Source organism: Callorhinus ursinus, unplaced genomic scaffold (assembly GCF_003265705.2).
Source record: "Callorhinus ursinus isolate GAN/ISIS: 27379988/994484 unplaced genomic scaffold, GSC_fseal_2.0 scaffold21, whole genome shotgun sequence".
Taxonomy (NCBI): Eukaryota; Metazoa; Chordata; class Mammalia; order Carnivora; family Otariidae; genus Callorhinus; species Callorhinus ursinus.
The window spans coordinates 1,004,194-1,009,452 of record NW_027397083.1 but is presented as its reverse complement, the minus strand read 5'-3'; the positions used below and the strand labels follow the sequence as shown (position 1 = coordinate 1,009,452).

Here is a 5,259-nt window from a genome sequence, read left to right as displayed (position 1 = left end):
TGTCTTCATGGGTTTGAGTCCTGTTTTACGAATATACTTGCATTAACATATGGTAGACAAAATGTGAACAATATGAATAAATCCATTATAATTAATAAGGTTCATGATAAGCATGATCATGAAATATTAAATTCCTCATGGCTATTCTTATCCAGACGTTACACGACTGGACATGCTATCTTCTTTTTTACTGACAGACTTTTGAAGAGGAAAGTATCAAGTCAGTAACTGAAATGCAGTGTGGGCTGTAAACCCTGAGTTAGTGCATGGGGAATCTCTGGCAGGAATGAAACTAGGTCACTGTGGATCCTACAACCCTAAGAGGTGAAGATTAGAGACAGTTTTGCCTTCTCAACAACTTTCTTGAAAGCATTCTTGACTTCTTTGTTCCTCAGGCTATACACCACAGGATTTAGCACAGGGACGACCATCGTCAGAAAACAGATGTGGTTTTGTCTGTGTCCGTGGAGTGGCTGGAGCTGGGCTGGGAGTACATGAAGATGACTATCCCGTAGAAGATGGACACTGCAGTGAGGTGGGAGGCACAGGTGGATATAGCCTTCAGGTATCCCTTCACTGAGGACGTTTTCAGGATGGTAATAAAATTGAACAGGCAGGAAATCAAGATAACCAGGAGAGCAAAAACAATGTGGAAGCTTGCTGCAAAAACAAGAACCAGCTCACTGACATGTTTATCAGAGCAAGAGAGAGCCATGACTGCAGGAACATCACAGAAAAAGTAATGGATCACATTAGACTTAACAGAAGGAGAGATGGGATGTATCTCCAACATTGACAGAAGCATTTGGGAAACCACAGACATAGCAGCCTATGGCCAGACATGCACATACACCTGTGGTCATGGTGATGATGTAATACAGGGGTTTGCACACTGCTGCATAGCGGTCATAGGCCATTGAAGCCAGGAGGTAACTTTCTACAGTGGCAAAGACTGCAAAAAAGAACATCTGAGCAGCACATGCATGGTAAGAGATGACCTTGTCTCCTATAAGCAATCCAGCCATGACCTTGGGAGTGACAGCTGTAGAGTAACCAACGTCCACCAGAGACAGGTTACTGAGGAAAAAGTACATGGGAGTGTGGAGGCGAGAGTCCAAGAGAATCAGCACCATTATCCCTAAGTTCCCAACCACAGTGATGAGGTAAATGAGGGTGAACATGATAAAGAGGGGGATCTGCAGCTCTGGGGCATTAGGTAGTCCCAGCAGGATGAATTCAGTCACTTCTGTGTTGTTCTCCGTGGATGTTGTTTGGGAATCACAAGATGCTCTGTAGCAATGGAATAAAAGGACAGAGTCATAAACAAATGAGAGATTGAATGGAAATTCATTCAATATTGTTTGTGTTTACACACACACACACACATATATATGCAATATTTATATATATACACAATATTTCATTATAGCAATAATATGTACTTTAAGAAGCTCCAGATCTAAATGTGGAGTAGATAATACAATTTAAGGCACAAATTATTGGTCGAGTTTCATACTGTTGAAGTGAAGGATCTTCATGGATTATTTTCTAACTTTTCAATTTTGTAAATTTATAAGCTGAGATGTAGAAAATATAACATTTGATTTTGATGAGCGGTCTTGAATGAACCTGTCAAAAAAAGTGAGCATAGTAAATGCTTATATCTATGGTTGTTATGTGGCAGGAACTGCTCTAGACACTTTAGATGAATATTCATTTATTACTCTCAACAACCCTATGAGATTGATTACTTGTTATTCCCATTAACTTATGAAGCACAGAGCTTGAGTATGGTATTTAAGTTTACAAAATTATTACTGCCAAACTGAAACTTTGTGCCTAGGCAGAGTGATTCCCAAGTCCATCGATCTCAACGGAATTTAAATCAAATTGAATTTAACTCAGTTAACAATCACTCTGTGTCTCCAATGTCCTAAACTCAGTGTTTAGGGTTTCACAGTGAAGTAACGAGAGAGATGTGCATAGCCATGTGCTAGGATAATGGCAGCAGCAGGGGCTCAGGCAACGAGCAGAGGCAGTCTGAGGGGAGGGCATGCATCCAGTGTAAAGCTTGGGCTCTGGGACCAGGTGCATGTCAGCCCTACCGTTCACTCCCGAAGAGTCACTGGTCCTAATTTAACTCCCTGAACCTGTTCCGCTTCATCTACAAAATGAAATAGTAATGAGACTTCGCTCAAGGTATTATTGTAAGAATTAAGTGAGTTGATATATAAAAACCAGTGAGCAAAGTGCTGAGTATTTAGCCCAGCCTGATCAGTATAAGGTATAATATTAGTATTAGGATGGAATGATAACCTCTCTGTTGGTTTCAGAAAGGTCAGGGGTGATATTCAAGGCTCAGTGGGGAGGAATGTTTAGCCGGCTGGCCTCCCTCTTCGGTATGCCTTATATCACATACTTGGTCCACTGGGATCTTCTGGGTCCTCGGCGTTTCTCAGTCTGTCTGTCCTCTGCCTGCACGAATGGCTGTTCCAGCTACTGCATGTGAGTCATTCCTTTGCCTAATTTCTTTCTTAATATCCATGGTTTAGCTTGGATTGAAATTGTCCCCTTTAAGAAGGAGTTCTTAAACTCCTAATCCTTTTTCTTATTACGGTTATCCCACAGTTGAATCATAGGGACCAATGGGTGGAAGTTCCTAGTTTGTTGGTGTCTTTAGCCCATAGATCTGTGTTTTGGTCAATTACATGTCTTAAAATTGTTTGTTTGAATGTCATCTTGTGTAGGAATCTTGTTTTTAATCTTTTCATTTGACTTGGAAGCCTTTAGAAGGACATTTGTCACTTGTTAATCATTGGTTTATGGCAGTCCTCCTTAATTCTTTTGACATATAGTGAATAAGATAAAGTTAATACTGACTCAATCAGAGCATTACCTATCCATCTATTTTTATTAATCTCTTTTAGGAGAGCGGCATGATAATGTTTCACAATTATCACTAGCCTCCTTACAGATGGAAGTTTTGATACATATGTCCAGCCTCAATGCTTCAGAAATTTATTTATGTGCTTAAATAACCTGTAGCATGGATAATTGCCCTATTGGTTTTGCTTGAATTACATTTCTCACTAAAAGTGTAGATAGAACATAGATGCTTACCTTGTTGCTGGAAAAGAAGGGGCAGACAATCCTGAAGAGTGAGTTTGGAATCAGAAATTCAGCGATGGGCTGATGCATACATACTGTGAGAAATATTCTCTATCAGGTGCTGGTCAAATAGTTCCAAGATCTTTAAGGTAAATGAGAGGAAGAACACAACATGGAGCCAGGAACTCATGTTCAAGTGCTGAATCCACCATGCATTCTTTGTGTACCCTTGGAGGAGTCTCTTATCTTCTTATCTCTGAAATGAAGCAGAGGGGCGCCTGGGTGGCTCAGTCATTAAGCGTCTGCCTTCGGCTCAGGTCATGATCCCAGGGTCCTGGGCTCGAGCCCCACATCTGGCTCCCTGCTCGGCGGGAAGCCTGCTTCTCCCTCTCCCACTCCCCCTGCTTGTGTTCCCTCTCTCGCTGTCTCTCTCTATCTGTCAAATAAATAAAGAAAATCTTTTAAAAAAATAAAATAAAATGAAGCAGAAAATTACCTCTCCCACATAATTCAAGGAATAGTGTCTGTGAATAGCAAATGAGGGATCCTCTATAAAACACCTGTCTGAGGGGTTATCATTCTAAAGTCAATGAAAAACTTTTCATCTTGAGCTGTTTTCCCTGGCCATGGTTGGAGGTTCATGACAAATCCTTAGGTCAGGATTTGGGGGTGGGAGGAAAGTGCTGCATGTATTAACGACCACTAACATTCAGACAAATACATAATGGCCAAAGGGATTCAGCACGTCTGGTCCTTCTCAAATGAGGTCACATTGAGTCATCTTGGGAGTTTTAAAGACTAACTCACGGGGATCAGGAGGGAATTCCAGAGATATGAGCTCTCTGGGGATGTCCCCCCCACCCCAGGAGGGCATCTGTAGCTCTTATTTTCCTAGGAAAGAATCAATTAAATTGCCTATGGGGACTTAGTTGGATATGTTGAGGGTGCATGCATGTTTTTGTGTTACTTGTTTTTTCCCCCTACTTTTGGTTGTAGTGTAATTTACAAACAGTAATTTTTATAGCTTTTAATATTATAGTTTGAACAACTGTTTGAACTTGGTCAAATTTATATGGTCATGTAACCACTAACACACTCACGACGTGGAAGAGTTCCATCATCTAAACAAAATCTCTGAACTTCTTTGCCATCAACCCCTTTCCTACTTAATGCCCATGGTGTCCACTGAACCATTTTCTGTCCTATATTGCTTTGCCTTTGCAAGAAGTTCGTTTAAATAGAATCTTAGCACATGGAGCTTTGACTCTGGCTACTTCCAGTTAGCATGGTGCATTTGAGACCATCCATATTGTTAGCTGTATTAATTTCCTAGAGCTGCCATAAAAAAGTACCACAAACTGGATGGCGTATATAATGGAAATTTATTCTCTCACATTTCTGGAGGCTAGAAGTCTGAGATCAAGGAGCTGGCAACGTGGTTCTGTTGGTTCCCTCTGAAAGCTCTGAGGGAGCATCTACTTTACATTTTTCTCTTAGCTGCTGGGTGGTTTGCTGGCCATCTTTGGAATTCCTTGTTTTCTGTTGCCTCATCCTGATCTCTGTGTTCATCTTCACTTGGTGTTCTCTTTGTGTTATGTCTCTCCAAGTTTTCCCTTTTAAAGGGAAAGACACCAGTCATATTGATCTAGAAGCCCACTCTTCTCTAGTAGGACCTCATCTTAACTAATACATTTGAGATGACCCTACTTTTAAACAAGATCATCTTCTAAGTTACTGGGTGTTAGGACTTCAACATATAAAATTTAGGTTACACAGTTCAACCCATTATATATTAGTAGTAAATTTTTTTTTTCATTGCTGGCTATATTGCATTATATGGACGCTACAGATTGTTTATCCATTTCCCAGTTAAGGGACACTTGTGTCCCATCTAATGTCTCCGAATTAGGAATAAAGTATAGCTAAACATTTACCTAATATTTTTTCATAATCTGGATGTTAATTTCATTTGGATTAATGTCTTGAGTTGGATCGCTGGGTCAGATGGCAAGTATATGTTTAATTAAATGGAAACTGCCAAACTGTGTTTTTGAGTCACCAAATGGAGTGATCCTGCCCCTCCCCAGACAACCTGTGTTATGAACTTATACTATCATATGTGAGAAATAAATCTATAATGCACTGAATAAT

The 5,259-nt window shown here is 40.3% G+C and overlaps 1 pseudogene; it reads right to left on the bottom strand.

Annotated features, from left to right (window-relative positions):
• Positions 1-317: 317 nt before the first annotated feature.
• Positions 318-4,677, bottom strand: LOC112829298 (olfactory receptor 5B2-like; annotated as a pseudogene).
• Between the last annotated feature and the right edge of the window lie 582 nt (positions 4,678-5,259).